Source organism: Ailuropoda melanoleuca, chromosome 1 (assembly GCF_002007445.2).
Source record: "Ailuropoda melanoleuca isolate Jingjing chromosome 1, ASM200744v2, whole genome shotgun sequence".
In the NCBI taxonomy this organism is placed as follows: Eukaryota; Metazoa; Chordata; class Mammalia; order Carnivora; family Ursidae; genus Ailuropoda; species Ailuropoda melanoleuca.
The window spans coordinates 99,478,356-99,495,359 of NC_048218.1; the positions used below are offsets into that span (position 1 = coordinate 99,478,356).

Consider the following 17,004-nt stretch of genomic DNA (forward strand, 5'->3'; position numbering starts at 1 on the left):
AGCTTAAAATAATGAATATGCCAAAGAGACATATTTTAGGGTGGCATATTTTATTTCCTTCTATAAATGGAAATATAAATAAATATAAATATATATGTGTGTGTGTATATACTGGACATACACATACATGGAATGAGATGAAGATACTAATAATCCACCAGAAAGTCACAAAAATTATTTTAAATGAGAAACATTTGAGCTACAACAGGTGCACAAAAATCTTATCTGAAGTTTTCTTATCTAGCTAAAGCAGAGCACCCGGAATATACAGCTGCCATTAACCCCCCTTTGAGGAATTTTCCTGTTTGTGAGTAAACGGACCAGTAATTGAGAATCCAGCTGCCATAAATTGCCCTCCAGGGGAGTTTCCAGCCAGGAAGGAGATGGCCCATTAACATCAGGAATCTTGCATAAATTCCCACTGAGGGTCTTAACTACCCACACCCTTTTCCCCCTACTAAGCTGCTGTATAAACTATCCTGAGTGCTCCCACATGTATGCAAGTAAATCTTGTCTTTTCTCCTGTGAATCTGGCCATTGTCAGTTAATTCACAGGTCCCCATGACCCCAATCTGACCTAAATTGGTAGAGGAAACCCCCCCCCCCCGCCCCCATAAGCAAATGATAGAGCAATTGAGACAAGATGTTAATAAGTGAGTTTAGGTAGAGGGTATATGGGTGTTCTTTTTCATATTCTTGCAAATTTCTGGAAGTTTGAAATTGTATCCAAATGAAAATATAAGGAAAATGCAAAATAAACAAAAAAACAGAGCTACTTGATGAAATGTTATCTATGACAAGAGTAAATTTGTGAAGTAAATTTTTATGTATCCATTCAATGTTATCATAAAGTCATCAAGCTGATGTTGTAAAAAATGTTTCATAACATGGAAGATGTTGCACAAATGTTCCTTTATAAAAAAGATTAGAGGGGTGCCCGCTGGCTCAGTCAGTGGAGCATGCAACTCTTGATCTTGGGGTCATGAGTTTGAGCCCCACGTTGGGCGCAGAGTTTACTTTAAACAAAAAAGAGAGAGTAGAAATCAAAACAATCCATGCAGAATAATCCCAATTAGGTCAGACGTTAGTTTATGTGTTTGCCCCGATGTCCGCTGGGGTGAGAAGATGCCGCGTCTGTGCTGGGTGGGAGTGAGCGTAGAGGAGGAGGTACTTCTTTTCTCCTTGTCTTCCTCGGCTCCAAACTTTTGTTTTTGATGAATGGTTTGTGTATGGGTGCCATATCTCCTCTTTAGAGCATGGTCCCCAATATAAGTGACATCTCCTTTTTCTTAATTTCCTTTTAAAGCATAGGATAAGACATTTTGCATGTGTTAGGGAAATAAAAGTCCTATGAACAAAGAGACTCCTCCACATCAATGTAGAAAAGAAAGAAAATTGATTTAGTACTTGTGATACTGTGATTTACAAGAAATTTATATTTGGGCATCTAAATGACCAAATATAGATTCCTTATATATATTTGGTCTTTGTCCACTGCTCTTGGCTCATACAGCTACCCAAACCCTTGGAATTTCATAAGTGTGGAGAGTGATATAGGTGTCTTTGTTATTTTAATGAGATGACTTTTGGAAAGTACATAAGGCTGGGGGCTGGTGGCCAGCAGAGCCAACGATGTGATTACATATTTGGAACTTTCAGTCCTATCCCAACTACTTCCTCTAGGGAGGGTAAAGGGAATAGGGGCTGGAGGTTGACTCAATCACCAATAGCCAATGATTCAATTAATCATGCCTGTCTAATAAAGCCTCTATTAAAACCCAAAAGGATGGGGTTTGGAGAGTTTCCAGGTTGGTGAACATGTGGAGATTGGTGAGGGTGGCTTGCTTGGAGAAGGCATGGAAACTCCAACTCCTTTCCCCATACTGCAACTTAGCATTTCTTCCATCTCTAGGAAATTAAAGGGAGGTCATGGGAATCTGATTTATAGCTAGTTGTTCAGAAGCACAGATAATAGTATGGGCTTATGACTGGCTAGTATCTTAAGTGGGGGGAAAGGGTGTTATTGGTAGAGAGCAGTCTTATAGAACTGAACCCCTAGCCTGAGGAATCTGATACTATCTCAGGTAGATAGTGTCAGAATTGAGTTAAATTCTTAGACACCCTACTGGTGTCTGAGAATTGCTTGGTGTTTGGGACATGCTTCCACTGCCAAACACACACATTGGAATTGAGTCCAAGAACTTAATTTACTACTCAGGAAGCCAACAGATTAGTACATGCCCATAGGTAGCCTATGTAACTATGTAGTGTAACATAGCAACAAAGTAACTATGAAGTGAGAATAAAATTTCACATAACTAACTGAATAAAGCAGAAGAAAAAATAATTAAACCCCTCTTATCTACTTGAGAGACAAATAGTTACTCAAGATAGTCTGTGAGGTTAACTCCAGAGTTGTATGTGGAACTTTCAAGGAGTATGAAGCCCAGACTTTGGAGACATCTTTGCATAGGGAAGCAGGAGATGGGGCTTATCTAGCCCTGGAGAGATTTATCTATCTTTCCAAATGTTAGAGCAAGGAATCAAGGACTGTTTTGTTTCTAAAGAGACCCTTTCAAGGAAGAAGGAACAGGGAACATTTTTCTTTCCCTTTACAAGCAGAGAAAAATCATTTTTATTTATCCTCACACATGTGCAGCAGCTTTTGAGACTTCTGGAATGGTATGTCTGAAGAATGAGACTACAAGATAGTGGCACCTGACAAACAACAGGAAGTGGAACTTTAGATGTCCTTGTTAAATTCTGTGGGCCACATCAATGGCTGCAATTTTGCCCAGAGCACCTCCATCTCCAAAGGGTCTGGCTTCCTGCCATGTTTTCATATTCCCTTTCCACACTTCCTGTTTCTCCACTTTAGACAACTCCCTCCCCTAGGTTTCCCCAGTAAACTCAATTTCCCTTGTATTATTATGCAGAGCAATTTTGTTTCCCCATCACTAACTAGGCTCTGGCGCATCAAAGACATTTCCACTCCCAAATGCCTTAACAAGAGTGTGTGTTGACTCCAGACCCCACTCTACCTGCAGAGTAAAATGGGCAGAAGCTTTGCAATTTCAGTCTTTTCCCTCCTTTTCTCACCAGTGTCTGAAGGAAGAGAGAAGATACATTGTTAAACTCCTAATAGGAATTATGCTATTATAGGGGCCAAGGACAAAATTGCCCCAAGACAGGCCACTTTGGATGTAGATTATTTTGAATTGAAAACAATCAAGGCCCAAAAGGCTCAAGAAAAAACTCTGATCTTTCCAACTGCCTGGAAAGAATAGATAGAGGACTTGCTCCAGGAAGAGAGCCATCACCACAGATAACTATACTATAATATGCATTAGGGATTGTAGAGAAGAAGTTTAACAAAGTGTATTTGTTAAAATTCCTATGTCCCATTATTTCCACACGGGCCAGCAAACATTCATTTACCATTTTCCGTTTTTCATCTTCCAGTGAATTGTATTCTTTCCCTTTGAAGTCCCAGATTCCTACCCCCTTCTCCTTAGTTGAGAATGACATATATATCTCATTTCACCTGTCTTTGGAATTTCATATCTGTGAGGATTCCCCTCATGTACAAAATGAAATTTTATTTTCTCCTGCTAATCTGCCTCATGTTAATTTAATTCTTAGTCCAGTTAGAAGAACCTTTTTAAAAAAGATTTTATTTTTAGGTAATCTCTGCACCCAATGTGGAGCTCGAACTCACAACCCTGAGCTCAAGAGTCACATGCTCCACCAACAGAGTCAGGCCGGTGCCCCTGGTTAGAAGAATCTTGAACAGTGGAAAATTCCTTCCTCCCCAACACAGTCCTTCAACTCCATAACCTCCCTCAGAAGGCAGAAATGTCTGTACTTGGGTTTAGTTTTAAATTATTTTTCTTTGATTTTTCATATTTCTTTGTTCTCAGATATATATTTTTAGTCATGTCTTACCTAAAAATTGAGATAAATCTTTTATTTGCCATCAAGTGATGAGCTACTGCATTTATATGAAATCAGCAAAGATTTTTGGTTTTGTATGACCAGAGGGGTTAAAAAATATGTTGACAATGCCCAGCCGAATAATAAAGGGGACTGAGAACTGTATCCAAGTGTCAATTTTAACCTAAGTTTGGACTCCTAATGCTCTTAAATTGTCTTCAAAAGTCATGTATCCAAAGAGCACAGCAAAAGAGCTATAGAAAGTATATATCATGTAAAGTGAGTCATAGCCACTGAGGAATGACCACATATAGATAAAGCTGTCTTTCTTATTGTCACTAATACAAGTGCAAAATAACTGCCTGTCACATGCCAAGAAGTGCTGTCAAAAGATTAGAGAAATTATCAGAGTTTTGGAATAGATCATAGAATTTTCAAGGCTACAGGAGGCTGGTGTGACTCATCCATGCTTCATGAAGGACTCACGGCAAGATGTTGACCATCAATCTGTCAAAAACCTCATGCTGACTTTTAGGAGAGCTATTTATCTTCCTTCAAAACAGAATTCAGTTAAGAAAAGCAACAAAGCCTATGAGTTTAACCGAATAGGTAACATAGTCAAAACCCTGAAATTCAGGAGCACATGGTCCAGACATTACCATGTCTCCATGATGATCTGCTGAGAATCTGCACACTGAAAATGTGGGAAAGTCATCTGGACTCAGATGTCAATTACAATACGGAAGAGGAAGAGAAAAGAGGTAATTCTGCAGTATTAGTTGCTCAGGCTGCCACAACAAACCTAGCACAAAAGTACAAAGGGCGAACTATTTCCTTGGGTCTTTATTTTGTTACGAAAGCTTCCATGCCACATAAAACTTACATTAAATAGATTTGTATGCTTTTCTCCTGTTAAAAAAAATTTTTTTTCCGGGGCACCTGGGTGGCTCATTCGGTTAAGCAACCGACTCTTGATTTTAGTTCAAGTCATGATCTCAGGGTCAAGAGATTGAGCCCTGTGGGGCTCTGCGCTCAGCAGGGAGTCTGCTTGGGATTCCCTATCTCTCCCTCTGCCCCTGCCCCTGCTCATGTGTGCTCTCTCTCTAACTTTCTAAAATAAATAAATAAATCTTTAAAAATAAGATAAATAAAAATAAAAAAGTAAGAAAAAAAAGTTTCCTCGTCCAATCCCACAGAGCTGAATTGCTTGTTGCCCCAACTAGGCTCTATCAATTTCGTAAATGTATAGACCCTCTAGGTTATCTACCTGCTTTCCAACCCTCCTCATCCTTTCTAGCAGAGTCTGTTTCCTATGAAAAAGACTGAAAATGGCAAACTATCATTGCCCTAACTCTGCTGCACTTAGGACAGGGGCATGTGACCCCATTCGGGTCCCATTCCTCTGAAAAGTGCTAACTTGTTGTTTTAGTGGGCAGCTTACTTGGGTGGAATCAAACATCAAACTTTGTCTTCCCCACAGTGGGTGTACATCTGAAATCATTATTCAGTTTTTTTAGCTTTACCTGGGCTGCTTAGAGCCTTACCCATGTATTCAGGTTTTAGGGCCCAACCAGAAATTTGAGCAGAGCTCATATGCAGAATTTGAGATTCCCCTCTCAGGCTCTCTCCTTTTCTCCCCTTTATTCTCCTGCAGTTGTGGTCCCTCTGAATTTTGTCCTCTGGTTCTTGAAGCCAATAAAATTGTGGATTTCCATGCACAGGGGTTTTAGCTACCCCTCCTAGGGCTTGTCCTCAAACTAAAAGTCTTTGAAAATGGAGAAACTCACCCAGTGCAATTTTCCTCTTCCAACTGTTGACCCAATTTCTACCTGCTTTTAGTCTTCAATGCCTCTAGGTAGTTGTTTATTTTTGCCCAGAATTTACAGGTGTTGTATGCAGGAGGATTGGACTGGGAGAAGCTAGTTCACACCTACTTCATAATTCTCATTCAGAAGACAAAAGAAATATGACAATGGACCCACAATTTTCAGGCATTCAACCTTACTAAATACATAATAAAAAGAGGATCAAAATCTGTATAGAAATTGCTTAATCTTGCTTTTTACAAAATATCCCCATTCTTTACAGAATTACTAATATTAAATGTGTTCATTTTTACTGATAGGCTAATGAAAGACGTCCATTGTCTACTATATGTAAAACAGATAAAACTATTGATTTTTCTTATATAGAAAAGTAAATATTGTTAGTAATCAATTGTCTTCCACTTAGATTGACTTCACTAATTTAGGGTCTTGCTCAATATTTTATCATCAATAGCAGTCTGGGAAAGTATGACCACTTAGTAAGTTTGTAAAATAAACTTTATACAGTGAGTATTGTCTACCATTGATGGAGCCACTCCCTTTGCGATTTAATTGGGAAAGTTTAGTTTCCAGATCAAAATTTAGGATGCAATAAATCTTACCCAACAGACCTTTCAGAAAAACAAACTATTCTATATTATTCTTTTCAGTTGCCAGAAATCAATAGGTCCAAAATAGTAGCTATAAGAACAACACATATGGTAGAAATAGCAGAATGTGAACCACCCTGGAAGAGGCTAAAGGTGTCATCTCCTCTCATTTTCCAGCAATTCAAAACGTAGTTCCTGCCACGTAATTATGCATTAATAATATTCCTGAGATTATGACAATAGATTCACATTTTACATAAGCTTTCATGCTGAATAAATTAACAAACATTGTGAAAGTGAAAAGAGTAAAGGTCAAAAGCAGAGCACATTTATTTTGGACCCTGCAGGTTGCTGACATCCCAAAGGTGATGGTTATAGAACCAACCCCAGCTTTCCTGGCCCTTGTGATGATGAATCAGTGCTAACCAACTGACAGATGACCTTTTCTACACTGGCTTCCATTTATTGTTTTTGCAGCTGGTTAAACAGCAGTGTTGTAACATAGGCCACTGTGAATCGGCAGGAAAGTGATTATAGGCGTGGGGGAAATGTCTTTTTTGGAAATTAAAACTAGTTTGTCTGTATGAATGAGAATGCTTGATGAGAAGACTTTAAACACTATATTTGTCTGATGATGCACTGCCAGAGCTGGTGTATTTATAGAAAACATGCCTTATTTATCTAACACCTGGAAATATGCAAAACACAAGCCTCCGAAAGTTTCTTCCAGTACATACAGGTTCTGCCCACAAAATAATAACTTTGCAGTCTATACACTCAGCTTCTCTCTCATCTCTTGGTATCTGGGAAATGACTGCAGTTCACAGATATATTTTATTCAATCTGCAAATGTTTAAAACAAATGAAATAATATTTTAAAATATAGAGAGATTTCTCTGAAAAAATTTTAAAACACATAAATTCAAACCCAGATTTCCATGTTCTCTTGAACCTAGAAGAATCTGGCAACCCAGCATTCAAATTCCTGCATGAGAACATTGAGGTTAGCTGAGTATTTGCAGCGCCTGGAGGACGTGTGTTCCCCATTGGGCTCACTCCATTCATTTTCCTGATCTGCTCAGCCCCTAGGGGAATTGAATTTGAGATCTAGGCCTTAAGCAATTAAAATACTATCTTGTAAACATTANTGTGTTCCCTCTTTCGCTGGCTGTCTCTATCTTTGTCAAATAAATAAATAAAATCTTTAAAAAAAAAAAAAATACTATCTTGTAAACATTCNATTTTCCTGATCTGCTCAGCCCCTAGGGGAATTGAATTTGAGATCTAGGCCTTAAGCAATTAAAATACTATCTTGTAAACATTCTTCACCAGTGGATGTAAAGATGAAATTGTTATTGATAAGGCCCAATAGTCTTTGAGAAACAGTCCCAAATATAGGAGATTATAGAGTAACCACTCCTTAATCAAACCCCTACAGAGAATATGTAGGCTTTGCTAAAGTGACTTTCTAGCATACCAGCCAGAAACTATTTTTTTAATTCATCTATATACAGGTTTTTTAAAGAACAGGATTACTTTTTCAATGTAATTTATTTTTATTGTAAGATCTAGGAACTCACTATTTTTGCCAATCATATATTTCCAACATGAAGTTAAAGTAGAAATGTCTGTACCCTCTAATTTAAGAGTGGTGAAAGAATTTGGAGAATGTAAAACAAGAACTGGAAGTTATCAGAACATCAAAAAACTGAGCTTGTCAAGAGAATAGGTATGATCAATATGAAAGAAGTAAATTCCTGACCAAAGTTCTCATAGACCAACCCAATGATGATAATCTGTATTATTCACTTGCTCTCATTTAGTCATCAAGACAATCTTATGATATAGATTGTATTTGTTATCTATTACCACATAAAAAATTACCCCAAAACTTATAAGTTTAAAACGACAAACATTTGCTGTTTGGCCAACTCTAAATAAGACTTGGGAAAACCTATAATAACCAAACTAAAATATTGTCATGTACAGTCCCTTCCATTTGTTCAGACGGTGGCTTGTTCAAACATCCTCTTTAATACACACACTCCTGAAAAAAAAAGACACATAAGAAAAGTTTTCGATACGTAACATCATACCACAACGAGGAATGTTCCCCCACCCACCACAAGCTTGTTCTCCAAATGGATCCTCATTGTCGGCAGGCTGAGATAGTCACTGTTTCCTTTGCTTTCCTTCTTTTCCTTGCTTTACTTTTTTTCTCTATTTCTCTCATTCCCTTTTCGAACAAAGCTAATTTTAAAATATTGCTTGAATTTTATGAACCCAATTTTGCTCTCGGGATATTCCACGTGAATTAAGAAAATAAAATGTATCCTATTTTATGGCCACATTTTGGAGGAAATTAAAACCACGCTATAACAACACACACACACACACACACACAAAACCCCTGATAAATTGCTATTATAGGCTCTTCTATAATGCAAATTAAATAGTTGACTGCAGTACACATAGAACATCTGCTAACCCAAATTAAAATGAACGAGGAATGAAATTAGAATTGCTTTTTCCATCTAATCATAAAGAAGATGAAACATATTATGAGCCAGATATTCTCAATGTTTTAAGGCATTGCCTATTAGTAAGCTTAGTACAGTTATTGACGTAATAACTAAGCAGTGTCCTGGGGACCCGAAAGAGTTAATGACTGTGGCTGCCTAAGTGCTTACTTAACAGCTGGGTAAAGTTACCAGGCAACTCTAATTCAGTAATAACAACAACAGGTACAGATTTGTTCTCAATCCCAGACCGATGTTGGCCATAGTCCTTTTTCTGGAGTGGAACTATTTTATGCTTTCTTGCTTTAATTACCTGTTATCAAATTTATTATCTCAATATGCATTTATTATACAGTAGACAATGGAAAACTATAGAAGACAGAAAATAATTTTTAGAGACATCTCATTCTCAAAAATTTGAAAATGGTAATTTGAATGACTGGCAGAAAGAGACAAAAGATAATGCCTATTTCTCTATGGAGAACAGGCCATTGTGTTTCTCTCTCCCCTTCTGAGGCTCGCCCCACTGGCTCATGTAATTATCATTGAAGATGACAAGATTTGCTTGATCTTGGTGACTTGACTTTCCTCTTGAACTTTTTTTCACCATCAAAGAAGAAACAGTGTCCTGGTCTTTTCAGTAGCACATATATCAAAATTGGAGCAAATCTTCAACTCAAAACTACATGAAAACTATTAAAGTACTCCGCATTTTTTACATTGCTAAAAAATTAAATGAACGGTCTGTGGCATTATTTTCACTTGTGCGTCACAGGACATTTAAGAAACATTAAAACAAATCATGGTGTCGTTATTTTTTGATTCTTCAAAGTAGCTATGAAAGATCCAGCTAAATCAAGTATTTAAGCTATATATATTTTCATCAAAACTAAAATAGAGTTCTGTTAGTGAGGAAAAAGAGAGAAACTTATATCAGGCAGGCAACTGCCATTGTTTGCTAGATGACATGAAAGGAAGATGTGAGGCTATCACAATGAATGCAGAGGAGAAGGGCAAAGAAATTAAAACAATTTCAGAGAATAAAATAAAATGAAGAACAAACATGACTTGTCCAATAATTGATGTCCCTGTGGGGAGCTCGCAATAGCAGTTAGTGTATATTTAGTGCTTAATTACTAAAGATGCTTTCCATATAGTAACTCATTTAATTTTCACAATCCTTTGGGATAGATGTTCACTGTTTGCTTTTTTACTGAAACTGCTTGTTTTCCATTAACCTTATTTCCATTTTGTTTGCCTTTGTGGAAGAGCAGCTTAAGACCACTCAGTGGTTGTTCCTACTCATTCAGTGACCTGAGCAGTGGGAGCTGCAGACCAGTCTTCCATGGCCGGCTGGGCTCTCTAGTCTTCAGTAGGGAACTGCTGAATAGGCACAGAAGACACCTTCATGCCTTTGGACAAGTCCACAACTCAGGCTGAGTAGCAGTGAACTCAGGAGCTGGAGCAGGCCATTCACCCTGAAATTCCTCCTTGGTCACGGCCTTTTCAGTAGCGGCCTGCTCTTCCTTTTCAGTCTCTTCAGGCTCTCTGCAGAAGGAGAGATCAGGTGTAGCTTCCTATGGGGGTTCACGGGAGACGGTGCCACACGTGTGCAGAACTTCCCAGGCCAGCATCCACCACCTCCGACCCACTGCGTGAGCCCCCGTGCTGTCGTGTGGGATGGCAGTGTCCACACAGTGCAGAGGAGAGTCTGAGGTAGGCGGGTTAACATAAGACATCTCTGTGAGAGGGGGGTGGTCAGCCCTGGGATCAGTTACATGCTGAAGACACCGAGAATGCTGCCTGGATCTGATTAGTGAAGGTTCCAGGATGAAGCAGCCAGCAATCGGAGTGGCTCCACTGGCAGCAGCCAACTTCAGCACAGCCCAAGGGCCAGTATTCCTGGAGGATATGACGCTCACACCACTGGGGTTTTCAATGGCAACAATGGCATGAGCTGCCAGCAGACACTCCTTCCAGGTTCTCTTCAGATTTATGATGTAGACGCTATACTTTTCCTTTTGCAGAGGAACTGTTGATTTGGAAGTCAAGGTTGGTGCCACCTAAATGGGTTCCTGCTGCAAGGAATTTAAGGATATCCTCGTCCTTCATTTGCAGGATAACGGGGCTCTGGACATTGTGAAAGTTTCTCTTCAGGTTACAGTGGGAACACAGAAAAAAACCCTGTGATTCCCTCCCTGGGTAGTGGGAAAAGGTGTTTCATCACCATTTTAGAGATGAGAGAATAGAGGCATGAAAAGAAACCATTCGCTCGTGATAAACAGAAAATAAACCGAAGAGTCAGGTCTCAAGTGTAGGTGTTAGGAGCTACAGTCTTAGCACCTATGCGCCAGGGCCCATTAGGGTAGCCGAGGTTACTGGGTTTAGCACAGACAGTCCTGAGTTCCAGTACAGCCATCAGTCCCATGCACACTGGGATGGTTGGTTACCCCATCTCCCAGAGTTAATCCTGTTATCTTTCATAGCAGGAACATTTTCTTTTTCTTTTTTATTTTTATTTTTATTTTTTTTTGAAGATTTTATTTATTTATTCGACAGAGATAGAGACAGCCAGCGAGAGAGAGAACACAAGCAGGGGGAGTGGGAGAGGAAGAAGCAGGCTCACAGCAGAGGAGCCTGATGTGGGGCTCTCCCATAACGCCGGGATCACGCCCTGAGCCGAAGGCAGACGGTTAACCGCTGTGCCACCCAGGTGCCCCTTCTTTTTCTTTTTTTTTTTAACAACAGTATCTCTTATTGGTAATAATGGACTTGAACTAATCAATTAATCATAATGTATAAAGAATTTTTGGAAAAATGCATTCATTTTCCCATATTTAATACATCCAAATTCCAGTTTTTTAAAAAACTAGGACAGCAGAAAAGAGTAAAATGGGCTCAAAACCAAATGATTAAATCAAAGAGAGAAATATTTTCAGATTCCTCTCAGGGAGTCATGTAATCGGCACCATTTCTCCTCAAGGTCTCTCGACATTTTCAATGCTAAAATCAACACATAATTTGAAAGAACAATAAAAGCATAATGATTACAAATCCTTAATGGTTTTCAAAATCTTTTGTCTTAATCATGGAAGATAAGAGACACAATATGTCTGAATGGTGAGGAAATGTTTATCCAAAGTTGACAATTCTTTATGCTTCACTTAATTTATTTTTCCTTCTTAATAAATGTGAGTTTTCTTATGATCACAGAAAAGGCAGTTTAGAAGTTACTTTGGTTTTAAAATTGAATAATCAATTTATTAATTTACAGATTCTAATTTCATTCTTCCTTAAGCATTTAACTTCAGCTTACAAATCTCATTATTCCATTATAAGTCTAGCAGACTTGAATTGTCACTTTTAATGGCCTTCAATTAATATTTGGTTACATTCTCAAATGTAGTTAATTAAACTCTTTTAAATGTTTTAAACAGGGTTTATAAATTTAATATATCGACTTTCTTTTAAGTCCTTCAATTGTCTAAATAACAAACCTTCCCAAGTAATTAAATCATTCCTATGAACTAAATTAGTTAAAATTTAAAATATGGTGAAACTTAACATCTACTAAATGTTTTAATACTATATATAAACAGTAACATTTCTCTTAAATTCATAAATCTAAACCAATTTCTCAATTCTACATTTTAAATTGGAATCACATGTCTGTTGTTAGTCTAATAAGTACAATTTTTATTAGTATTACAACCTATAATGCTAAATATGCACAGATTCTTTAGGAAAAGAAAATATTAATATGACATATTTTGATCTCAACTATTTCTGTTATTAATTCGATAACTCTTATGGGTATTAAAATGATATCTGGTTTGAATTTGGGGTATTTCTCTCTGGTTTTCTATAACAATTGTAGTCATTACTTTCAAAGACATTCTACCAGTTCCTCTGTTTAATTCAACTAAAATTAAACACTTTTTAAAAAAAGATTTTTTATTATTCATTAGGGAGAGAGAGAGCTCGAGCAAGAGCTCTAGGGGGGAGGGAGAGGAAGAAGCAGACTTCCCGATGAGCAGGGATCCCGATGTGGGGCTCAATCCAGGACCCTCAGGATCATGACCTGAGCTGAATGCAGACGCTTAACCAACTGAGCCACCCAAGTAAACCCAAATTGAACACTTTTTAATAGCTTCTGATTTTGTAAGTTTCTCTCTCTCACTCTCCCACGTGAGTAGGTGTGTGTATTTGCATATGTCTTTGTGATTGTGTGTTGTGTGTGTTTGTGTGTGTATGTGTATTTGTGTCTATATTTCTGTGTATTTGTATGCATGTGCATGTGTGTGAATGTGTGTACACTGTACATGGAGGTGGTAGTGGAAGAGAATGACCCAGTATTTTCAGAGAGAGCTGATAAGAATACTCACCAATAATAATAATACCGTTTATTTCAAAATAGTAGGACTTAGGGACATTTGCTGCTTTTTACTTAAATTTTTCTTTATTGCTTGAATAAGCAAGTGTCACCTTTAAAAGAAAAGAGAAAATTTCTTTATTTTATATTTTTAAAGTTTTATTTCTTTTTATTTTTCTTTTGTTTTTTGTGGGTTTTTTTGGAGAGAGAGAGAGAGAGAGAGAAAGAGGAGAGAGAGAGAGCACGTGCACACAAGCAGGGGAGGGGCAGATGGAAAGGGAGAGAGAAAGAATCTTAAGCAGGCTCCATGCTCAGCAGAGAGCCCAATGTGGGGCTTGATCTCATGACCCTGAGATCATGTCCTGAGCCAAAATCAAGTTGGACACTTAGCCCCCTGAGCCACCCAGGCACCCCAAGATTTTATTTTTAAATAAATTCTACACCCAATGTGAGGCTTGAACTCATGGCCCTGAGATCAAGAGTTGCACGCTCTACTGACTGAGCCAGGCAGGCACCCTGTCTTCTCTTTAAACTATTTTTAAAAAGGATAATTCCTTTTGTACTGACATGGAAAGATATCTAGACCATATTCTTAAGTCAAAAAAAGGAGATTCAGAGTAAGACATATAGTATTATCCCATTTTTTGGGAAAAAACTGGAATAAAAATTTAATGTGGTATGCATATCGATGGGTCTCAAAAAATACACAGTATCTCTGGGGTGGGTCTGGAATTGGGGGCTGGAAGTATGTGATATGTATCTACCTAGAACAGGAGCATTAACCTAAACAAGACGGGAGTTTATTTTGGTCACATAAATCCAGGCTCTAGGCTCTTTCCAGGTTTGGTCCCACCATCTTTCAGGTGTGTCTCCTATATTCACGGTCACAAGATTGTTGTCGTACCTCTAGGCATTACCTCCAAATTCTAGTCATGAAGAAGATAAAGAGGAAAAAAAATGTGTTGCAGATGAGTTATGTCTTTCTCAAGGAAAACAACAGCTCTCCCAGCAGTCACGCCTGGTTAGCTTGTATCTCATTGGCAGACTATGCCATATGCCCACATAGCTGTGGGAAACCTGCAAACCTAGCTTGTCAGTGGGCACACCAATACCTCAAACATAACAGAATTGTTTAACATTAAGGGAGAAAAGATAGCGTCTCTATATACTCGTATACTATTTCCATCTTTATGATAAAAATGTACTTACAGAGGGTGTGTGTGGATTTTTAACTTATAAAGAATTTATGTAGACAATGAGTGGAGGAAGCCCATTCCAGATAGAGAAAATCATCTGATTTAAAATATCTAAATATGTGGAAAATATTTCTAGTATAATTGTATGTGATTGTATATACTTTTCATTAAACAGATGAATTGCTAAAATGTTCTAAACCGTTATAATGAATTTCTTATGCAACATAATGCACCCTGTTCAAGATAACAACGTTTGGGATAACTAAAAGCTGGAACACAGAAAATGCTTCATGTAGGTTAAACACTGTTTGATTGTTATTATGGCATTCACTCACACCCAGGCAGTTGGGAAACTAGCTGGAGAGAATCATGCACCAGCCAAAGAGAAAAAAAATCCATTATTTGCACTTCATACTCAAAATACTTAAAAAACACATTTATTTGTAAAGCCAAATAATAACATTAGATCAAAGCTTGGAAACAGCAAAAACTTACCCTCAATTACTCTACAACTATTTTTAAATTTTTTTTAAAGTGAACATTTTAAAAATTTTATTGATTTATTTTAAAGTAATCTCTACACAGAATGTGGGGCTCAAACTCACGATCCCGAGATCAAGAGTCACCACACTCCTCCAACTGATCCAGCCAGGCGCCCTACCATTTTTGAATTTAAAAGATTTTCGTCCTTCCATTCCCTATCCTTCTGTGTACGTGTTTTACCTGTCTGTAATTTCAAACGACTTTCTACTTTGTAAACTGGAAACCAATTATTACAGAGAAGAATTAATGCAAACGTTTTTCTTATTTGCATAAACAAAGAGATACAAAGCAGTGAGGTCTACAAGAGTAAATCGTGTGATATGTTATCTTCTCTGCGCTTTGTTTTCCGAAGGTCTGTGTTTGAGAGTAGGTGACAGGTGCTCAATCAGCAGCACATACACTAAAATTGGAGGGAGAGTAGGTGACAGGGTTTTTTGTATTCTTAAAAACTATTGTCTTTTTGAGAAAGAGCGCGACCCACGCATTGGAAGGGGGGGTTTCAGAAGGCGAAGCTCTGGAAATACATTGTGTGCTCTGGTTGGAGGAAGCAGCTGCCTGACGAGAAACAGGAGCAGCTCGGGGTGAGCCTCAGAGCCCAGAGCTGACAGGATGAAGAGGCACTGAGGGTCTGAAGGGTGAGTCAGAAGCCTGGGCTGGGGCAAATTCAGAGGATGTGGGCACAAGGCAGGTTTTCTCATCTCAAGTATGACTTCTCGAGGGCAGTAGTTCCCTCTGACCCTTGTGTGTTTGGCAGAAAGTAATGAATCCTAGAGAACGGCACAAAGTAAGCAAGAAGATAGAGAAAAAGTTCTATGATTGCAGTAAAACTTTTATGGGTCTAGAGGTAAAAATTAAATTAAGTTAGATTAAATTTAATTAATTAAGTGGCATTGCAAAGCCTCCTCAAAAATGTTAGTCCTTTCTGCCCCACTGGCTTTGTAGGCCTCTTGGTGCCTGTACTGTGTTTTGCATTTGTTAAGTGTTCACCAAGAACATATTACATGGCTGAGGATTTTCACTGATGGCCACAGATGAAACATCCTAGGAGATAACATTTGTACAAGATGCCATTCAGATTTGTAATCCTGGCTTTCTCTATATCCTAATCTTTCCCCAGCATCCCCTGAGCTGATTTCTCTGTCTTTACTACCTTCCAGAACACAGGGACCTGCCGGTTTTACGGAGCTCTCTAACCTATAACCTATGGGATCTCTTTCCTCATCAGCATTTTAATCCAGGATTTAAGATTGGTCTGTCACTTGCTGGTGGTTGCACAGTGCCTCTTTTCCTCACATCAACACTATCACTAACTGTGCTACTCCTTGTCCCCCACTGAGACACCAGCCTGGCACCTCAATGCATTAGGCTTGGACCAAGCAGAGGACTCCATCCTCACCACTGGCCTGTGGGCCAGCAGGCCTCTGGTGCTGACAGAAAGCTTTCTATATAATGGGGAAAAGATGGGCTCTTCAACAAATGCTGCTGGTGAGACAGGGAAACTGAAGTGACCCCATGAGAAAAAATGCTGGTTCTTTTTCCTTTGCTTCTTTTCCGGCTTCTATTCTTGCTAGGGTCTGCACCCTTACCCACTCTATACATTGCCTTGTAATACAAATAGCATATGTCTTCCCTTTAAGGGACAAGGAGTTAATGATTTCTCTAGAATAGATAACATATGAGGAAGGACCAGGTGAGAATGACTGGAAGAAGTTACCATGTGCATATTCCAGACCACGGGCATTAGACTTCTTGATGCCAAGTCTCCCTGGCTCCAAGGAATAACACCAGGGCCCTCATCTTTGTTCTAACTGGTTCCTGGTGTCTGAGAGGATATGTGCACCAGACCACCATCTTCAATAAAAACCCCCAGACCCCAAACAAAGACAGGACTCATGTTCCTTTCCTTTCTGAGTCTTGCAGAGGGTCCATCTCTATCTGCTCTCTCTCTATCTTCAATAAACTCTGCTTTCACTTTCTTCTGGCTCATGTTTGATTTCCATCCTGCGAGAAGCCAAGGTCCCTCTT

General features: G+C 38.6%; 1 protein-coding gene and 1 pseudogene across 4 annotated transcripts in view; both read right to left on the bottom strand.

The window, feature by feature from the left end:
- The window catches only part of LOC117802825 (basic proline-rich protein-like), an 88,409-nt gene that overhangs the window by 24,869 nt on the left and 46,536 nt on the right, over positions 1-17,004 (bottom strand). The gene's annotated exons all lie outside the window — the stretch shown is intronic.
- LOC100473822 lies at positions 9,797-11,367 on the bottom strand (annotated as a pseudogene).